The following is an 8,355-nucleotide window of genomic DNA, read 5'->3' on the forward strand; positions in this document are numbered from 1 at the left end:
AGAAAAAGGAACTCAAAGAAATATATTTAGAGTTTTTTAAGTGTAAGAAAAGGTTTCCTGGCCAGGAATAGTGGCTCACACCTGTAATCCCAGCACTTTAGGAGGCTGAGGCAAGCAGATGGTTTGAGCTCAGGGGTTCGAGACCAGCCAAGGCAGCATGGTGAAACCCCTTATCTACCAAAAATACAAAAAATTAGCTGGGCTTGGTGGCAGGTGCCTGCAGTCCCAGCTACTCAGAAGCCTAAAGTGGGAGAATCACCTGAGCCTGGGAAGTCGTGGCTGCAATAAGCCATGTTTGCACCACTGACCTCCAGCCTGGCAACAGGAGAGAGCCATTGTCTCAAAAAATAACAATAATAATACAAAAAATATAAAAATTGGCCAGGCGTGGTGGCTCATGCCTGTAATCCCAGCACTTTGGGAGGCTGAGGCCAGCGGATCACAAAGTCAGGAGTTCAAGACCAGCCTGGCCAAGATGGTAAAACCCTGTCTCTACTAAAACTACAAAAAAATTAGCCAGGTGTGGTGGTGGGCACCTGTAATCCCGGCTACTCTGAGGCAGAGAATTGCTTGAACCCGGGAGGCAGAGGTTGCAGTGAGCCAAGATGAAACCACTGCACTCCAGCCTGGGCAACAGAGCGAGACTCTGTCTCAAAAAAAAAAAAAAAAAAAAAAAGCAAAACTTAACTGGGCATGGTGGTGCATGCCTGTAGTCCCAGCTGCTCAGGATTCTGAGGTGGGAGGACCATTTGAGCCTGGGAGGCAGAGGCTGCAGGAAACCGAGATGGTGCCACTGCCCTTCAGCCTGGGTGACAGAGCCAGACCCTTTCTCAAAAAAAAAAAAAAAGAAAGAAAAGAAAAGAAGAAAAAAAAGAAAGAAAACAAAAGAAGGCTGGGCGCAGCGGGTCACACCTGTAATCCCAGCACTTTGGGAGGCCAAGGAGGGCGGATCACCCGAGGTCGGGAATGCAACACCAGCCTGACCAACATGGAAAAACCTCGTCTCTACTAAAAATACAAACTTAACCGGGCATGGCGGCACATGCCTGTAATCCCAGCAACTCAGGAGGCTGAGGCAGGAGAACGGCTTGAACCCGGGAGGTGGAAGTTGCAGTGAGCCGAGATCGCGCCATCGCACTCCAGCCTAGGCAACAAAAGCGAAACTCCGTCTCAAAAAAAAAAAAAAGAAAAGAAAAGAAAAAGGCTCACCGTTCTGCCTCCCAGGTTCAAGCCATTCTTTGCCTCAGCCTCCGGAGTAGCTGGGATTACAGGCGCCCACCACCACACCCAGCTAATTTTTGTATTTTTAGTAGAGACAGGGGTTTCACCGTATTGGTCAGGCTGAGTCTTGAACTCCTGACCTCGTGATCTGCCCGCCTCTGCCTCCCAAAGTGCTGGGATTACAGGCATGAGCCACAGCACCTGGCCTTAAAATTCAGCTCTTAAAGTGGTAGGAGAGAGACTCATACTATGTAACTCCTGCCAAGTTGTAGTACCACTGTTTTCTTGTTTTTGTAAAGTAGGGATAAAAATATCCACTACAGGCTGGGCGCAGTGGCTCACGTCTGTAATCCCAGCACTCTGGGAGGCCGAGGCGGGCGGATTGCTTGAGGTTCAAGAATGGCTTGAACCCGGGAGGCGGAGGTTCCGGTGAGCCTTTTTTTTTTTTTTTTTTGAGACAGTTTTTTCAGACGAAGTTCAAGACCAGCCTGGCCAACATGGTGAAACCCTGTCTCTACTAAAAATATAAAAATTAGCCAGGCATGGTGGTGGGTGCCTGTAATCCTAGCTACTTGGGAGGCTGAGGCAGGAGAATCATTCAAACCCAGGAGGTGGAGGTTGCAGTGAGCTGAGATCACACCACTGCACTCCAGCCTGGGCAACAGAGCAAGACTTCATCTCAAAAAAAAAAAAAACAAAACCCACTACAAAAGGTAGTAGAAGGCCGGGCATGGTGGCTCAAGCCTGTAATCCCAGCACTTTTGGAGGCCGAGGCAGGTGGATCACCTGAGGTCAGGAGTTCGAGACCAGCCTGGCCAACAAGGTGAAACCCCATCTCCACTAAAAATACACAAAAAACTAGCTGGGCATGGTGGCACACATCTGTATTCCCAGCTATTTGAGAGGCTGAGGCAAGCGAATCGCTTGAATCCTGGAGGCAGAGATTGCAGTGAGCCAACATCGTGCTATGGCATTCGAGCGTGGGCAACAAGAGCAAAACTTGGTCACCAAAAAAAAAATGGTTAAATGAGGTGTCCATGTGTCCATGATGAATACTCTACAAATGCTTATTGATTTTTACTCAAAGTCTAACACAGGGCCTGGCACAGAGCAGTTGCTCAATAAATACTTGTTGGGGCCAGGTACAGTGGCTCATGCCTGCAATCCCAGCACTTTGGGAGGCCAAGGCTGGAGGATCACCTGAGGTCGGGAGTTTGACACCAGCCTGACCAACACGGAGAAACCCCATTTCTACTAAAAATACAAAATTAGCCAGGCGTGGTGGCACATGCCTGTAATCCCAGCTACTCGGGAGGCTGGGGCAGGAGAATCTCTTGAACCCGGGAGGTGGAGGTTGCAGTGAACTGGGATTGTGCCATTGCACTCCAGCCTGGGCAACAGGAGGGAAACTCAGTCTCAATAAATAAATAAATAAATAAATACATACATACATACATACATACATACATACATACATACATACTTGTTGGATAATCAAGAAGCAATGCCACCTGCCACTTTTCACCTGCTCTGTCATTCCTTTCTGGCAGGGGCAAGCCCAATTTTAAATGACTATTGAGGATCCAGGACAACCTTTAACTCTTGATAAAATTAAACGGGCTGGTGAGAGAGAATCCTTGCTTACTTGAGTTTATAGAAGCCATGTGGCCTGTTCTTGGAGACCCAGAGAGGAAAAGGGCTTTGTTTGCCAAGGTTCCTCACTTGCTGCTGGCTCCCCCGGGCTTGGATCCTAGTTCGTGGCTTCCAGTTCCCCGTCTTCTACTGCTTATTATTATTATTGCTATTTTTTTTTTTTGAGATGGAGTCTTGCTCTGTTGCCCAGGCTGGAGTGTAGTGGTGCCATCTCGGCTCACTACAACCTCCACCTCCCGGGTTCAAGCGATTCTCCCGCCTCAGCCTCCCGAGTAGCTGGGATTACAGGCGCCCGCCATCACGCCCAGCTAATTTTTGTATTTTTGTAGAGACAGGGTTTCACCACATTGGCCAGGCTGGTCTTGAACTCCTGACCAAAGGTGATCTGCCCGCCTCTGCCTCCCAAAGTGCTGGGATTACAGGCGTGAGTCACCACGCCCAGCCTATTATTATATTTATTTATTTATTTATTTTTGAGAGAGACGGAGTTTCTCCAAGTTGTCCAGGCTGGTCTCAAACTCCTAGGCTAAAGCGATCTGCTCGCCAAGGCCTCTCAACGTGCTGAGATGACAGGTGTGAGCCACTGCGCCTGGCCTTCTACTGCTCTTTCTTACATCTAACAAAGACTTTGGGCCTGGCGAGGTGGCTCACGCCCAAAATCCCGGCACTTTGGGAGACTGAGGCGAGCAAATCACCTGAGGTCAGGAGTTCAAGATCAGCCTGGCCAACATGGTGAAACCCCGTCTCTACCAAAAATACAAAAATTAGCTGGGCATGGTGGTGGGCGCTTGTAATCCCAGTTCCTTGGGAGGCTGAGGCAGGAGAATTGCTTGAACCTAGGAGGCAGAGGTTGCAGTGAGCCAAGATCACGCCATTGCACTCCTGCCTGGGTGGCAAGAGCGAAACTCCATCTCAAAAACAAGAAAAAAGACTTTTGAGACTTTGTCAAAACTTCGCAATAATGTACGTGCTTCCAGGCCAAGGCAGGTGTATCACTTGAGGTCACGACTTCAAGACCAGGCTGGCCAACATGGTGAAACCCCATCTCTACTAAAAAGACAAAATTAGCCGGGCGTGGTGGCGAATGCCTGTAATCCCAGCTACTCAGGAGGCTGAGGCAGGAGAATCGCTTGAACCCGGGAGGCGGAGGTTGCAGTGAGCCGAGCCAAGATCGCGCCATTGCACTCCAGCCTGGGCAACAAGAGGGAAACTCCGTCTAAAAAAAAAAAAAAAAGGTCTTCAGGGTGGCTTTAGTCCATTATGACTGTCGTCTACACAAAAGGGGAGATTTGGACACAGGGACACACAGGGAGAACAGTATGTGAAGATGCCGGCAGAGACCAGGGTGAAGCTTCTACAAGCGAAGGGAGGCCAAAGTTGGCCCGAAATCCACCAGAAGCCAGAAGACAGCCTGGGGCGGTCTCCGTGGGAGCCTCCGAAGGAAGCGACCTTCCCGACACCCTGACTTTGGACGTCTGCCTACTAGAACGGTGAGGCCATATATTCTGTTGTGTGGCCACCTACCTTAGAATCCTCTGCTGTGGCCGACCTGGGAAACTAACACAGCGGGTCGTTACTGTCAGACCACAGGTTCCAACTTATAAACAGAATGAAACATTTCGTAAGTTGAATTTAAAGAAAATGGATTATTTAAAATGCACATGGGCCCCCCGCCCCACATTAAAAAAACAAAAAACAAATACAAGGCGGAGGTTGCAGTGAGCCGAAATCGCGCCACTGCGCTCCATCCTGGGCGACAACAGCGAGACTCCGTCTCAAAAACAAAAACAAAAGCAAGAAAACAAGCCCGAATGGTATTCTGTAACACTTAATTCTGAAAGTATGTAGATTAGTGTTTTCGTCACTCAGAGAATGAAAATTAGGGTTTGTTTGTCTAAGAAGAGCTCTAAGACGGGGTGAGAAGTGGAGGGAGAGGTCCAGAGGAGGAAAGAAAACTGCTCGCCGGCGCCGGCCCTACAGCTGCACGTGGGGCGCCCTAAGCCTGGGTTCGGAGCTGACGGCGCAGGTCTCAGGTGCCCTCTAGCGGCTGACGTCAGTCACGGCGCCCCGGCCCCGAGGCACCCCGTCCACTCCGCCCACTCGGGACGCGTGGCTTGAAGTCCCGGGAATGCCACGGTTGCACCCACAAGGGTCGATCAATTCGGCTTCCTTCAGGAGACCTGGACTGACCACCCGCTGTGTGCCAAGCACTGTTTAGGTGCTGGTAAAATAGAGCCCACTGCCCCTGGAGTTCGCTCTAGCGGTGGGAGGCCGACGATTAGCAGCGGGAATAAGCGATGGAGGGGGGTCGGGCCGGGAACCGCAGGGATCCTGGGTGCGGGTTGCGATTGCAAATGGGGGCATCGGGTAAACCTCGCTGAGTAAGTGACATTTAAGCAGCAACCACGACGAGGAGGAGGAGCTTTGACACTGTCTGCAGGAAGAGTGGTCCAGGAAGAGGAACAGAAGCGCGAAAGCCCCAGCACAGGAGCAAGGGCCAGGGAGGAAGCCGGGCAGGGGTGCAGGAGGGCAGACGGGAAAGGCGCAGGTCCGGTGGTGTCTTTCAACGGGATGTTACCCTGGGCGTAGGGTTGTCAGATACAGCACATATATTCTTTTAGTGTAAGTATGTCCCAAATATGGCGTGGGACATACTTACACTAAAAAAAATGCTTCATTGTCCTTTTGCAATTCAATTTTAACCCGGCATCTTGATCTATATTTGCTAAATTTGGCAGGCCTGTTAGGGCTGCGACAAAAGGAGAGAGTGTGAACAGAGAAATGACTTGATCTGACTGTTTTAAACCCATGTGACTCTTACCTATTGCTATGCCAGAGAGCGTGCTAGGTTCTGGACATTCATTCAGCTGTAAGCAAAATGCACAGGATGCCTGCACTCCCACCAGTGCTCTGTGAGAGGGATTTACCCCTTTGGCCTGCTCATCCATCTTTGTCCTTTGGACACAGTAAAGTGCTCCAGACTTCAGGACGCTTGCCCAGCCTCCCAGCACACCACCTAATCTTCTCCGTTCCCTATAATATCCGCCTTCCTTGTTATGCGGTGAGCTCCATCAGGATAGGGATTAGGTTTCTTCGACTCACAGCTGATTGGGGGCCAGGGCACTGCCGGGCTGAATGAGTATGTCTTCACTGAGTGTCCGTTTTTCTAAACCTGGTCCTCTAGCCTTGCTCGTGGAGGGTGACCTACCTAACATCCTTTACATAAAATGTGTTCGAATCAGCTAGACTCGGTTTCTGCTGCTTGTGACATAGAACCCTGACGATACCTCAGTCCAAGCAGTTTAGTGGAGTAAACAGAGCAGAATGTATAATGTTAAAAAGCTGGCCGGATGCGATGGCTCACGCCTGTAATCCTAGCACTCTGGGAGGCCGAGGCAGGCGGATCACCTGAGGTTAGGAGTTCAAGACCAGCCTGGCCAACATGGTGAAACCCCATCTCTACTAAAAATACACACACACACACACACACACACACACAGTAACCGGACATGGCACGTGCCTGTAGTCCCAGCTACTTGGGAGGCTGAGGCAGGAGAATCGTTTGAACCCAGGAGGCAGAGGTTGCAGTGAGCTGAGATTGCACCACTGGACTCCAGCTCTGGGCGACAGAGCGAGACTCTGTCTCAAAAAAAAAAAAAAAAAAAAAAAAGCTGGTGCTCCTGGAGTGGGAGGGCCACGCAGCACACCATAGTCAGGCCCTGTAGGAAAACAGCAGGCCTCTGGGACATGCAGGCTGGGTGGTGGACACGGTGGTGGTTTGTCTTCCCAGGCTTTTCTTTCTCTCTCTCTTTTTTTGCATACAGATCCTATGCTTTTAGGGGTGGGTACCATCGTTGCCCACCCAGTGGCTGTTTCAACCCTTCTACCTGTACCATGTGATTTATTTATGTGCTCAGTTAACAAGAGAGAGAGCAAAATGAAAACATTTTTAACGACACTAAAAAAAAAAAAAAAAAAAAAGGAGAAAGCCATGGTGGTTTGTCCACTCAATGAAACACTGAGGAATCATTTAAAATGACATTTGCAATTGTTTAGGGATATGCTTATTCTAGAATATTAAATGCAAAAAAAAAGATAAAAAATAGACTGCTTCATTGAGCCGAAATCGCGCCACTGCACTCCAGCCTGGGCGACAGAGGGAGATTCCGTCTCAAAAAAAAAAAAAAAAAGACTGCTTCATACAAGGCTTCGGATTCCGTGTGTGTGTGTGTGTGTGTGTATGTGTGTGTATAAATATATATATATATATATTATATATATAAACACGTGTACTATAGGAAAAAAACCAGTAAGAAGGAAGCCAAGACCCCAGCGGCCCTTGTTTATTGGGCGATAGGGAATTCGGTGGTTCTTTTGTCCGGTTTTCGGTATTTTCCAAGCTTGATTTAACCATGCTAAAGGCCTCTGTTACACGAAGTTTCCACGCTGCAGGATTCTCGGAGATAAAAACAACATTGAGTTGGCATGTTTGAAAACCTTCTCACTGCGGAGCTAAGCCTCCCATGTGCAATTTGCATTTTCCCTGTGAAAAAAAGCCGCCTTCGCTGTAGGGAGCCGCCTCCCTTCTCCTTGAAGTCCCCTAGATCTTAGTTTCTGCATCGGGCCAATGGGGATGCCTGTGAAGAGGTCGAAAGTCACGGCTGTGGCGAAAGCGGAATGCAGCCAGCGGCGCGGGCTCGGCAGGGAGTCGCTAGGGGGCGGGCGCGGGCTTGGAGCCCTCTTAGGCGCTCCCGTGGGGGGCTCACTATCAGGCGGCCGGTTAGCTCAGTTGGTTAGAGCGTGGTGCTAATAACGCCAAGGTCGCGGGTTCGATCCCCGTACGGGCCAGTCCAGCTTCTCTTTTTCTTGGTTTTCCCCCCCCGAACTCCTTTTGCAACTATTTTTAAAAATGTTCCTTTCTGATACTGTAACCGGTGTGCAGGCAGGAGAGAATTGCGGAATCTTTTGGACTGGGCCCAGAGGTTGTCCAAGGCTACCTGCTGGAGAGAGCGGGAGGAACTCAGCGCGCGCTGGGGCGGTGGCTCCTCACCCCGAGTCCCCGCGCCGCCACCTGAAGGGTCTGTTTTAGAATGCCATTGGTTAGGCCTTTTACTTTTGTCGTTTTAAAGGACACTCTGGACATCCAAACCGATGCACATCCCCCGCCCCCACCCCCCACGTTTCCTGAGGCTGCGTCTGGCCTGGAGGAACCGCCCAGTGAAGACAGGTGCTCCCAGATATCACCGCCTAGTGTTCCCTGGGCCCCCTTGCGGGGAAGTCTTGAATATCCAGGTCTGGAATGAATGCATTCCACAGATGCATATGGAGAGCTACTGCATGCCCAGCACTGTTCTAGGCTGGGAGCAAAACGGTGAGACACAAACCCCAACCCGCTGGAGACAGTGACCAGCCACTAGATGACTGCCATGTTTTTAGTGAGGCGTTCAGGTTGTGGAAGCCTCTGGAAACCTTCTCTTGCTT

General features: G+C 50.2%; 1 non-coding gene across 1 annotated transcript; it reads left to right on the plus strand.

Moving 5' to 3' along the window:
• Window positions 1-7,648: 7,648 nt before the first annotated feature.
• TRNAI-AAU (transfer RNA isoleucine (anticodon AAU)) lies at window positions 7,649-7,722 on the plus strand. Its single transcript has one exon. It is a non-coding gene; the product is annotated as a tRNA-Ile (tRNA).
• Window positions 7,723-8,355: the final 633 nt, after the last annotated feature.

Source organism: Pongo abelii, chromosome 15 (assembly GCF_028885655.2).
Source record: "Pongo abelii isolate AG06213 chromosome 15, NHGRI_mPonAbe1-v2.0_pri, whole genome shotgun sequence".
Taxonomy (NCBI): domain Eukaryota; kingdom Metazoa; phylum Chordata; class Mammalia; order Primates; family Hominidae; genus Pongo; species Pongo abelii.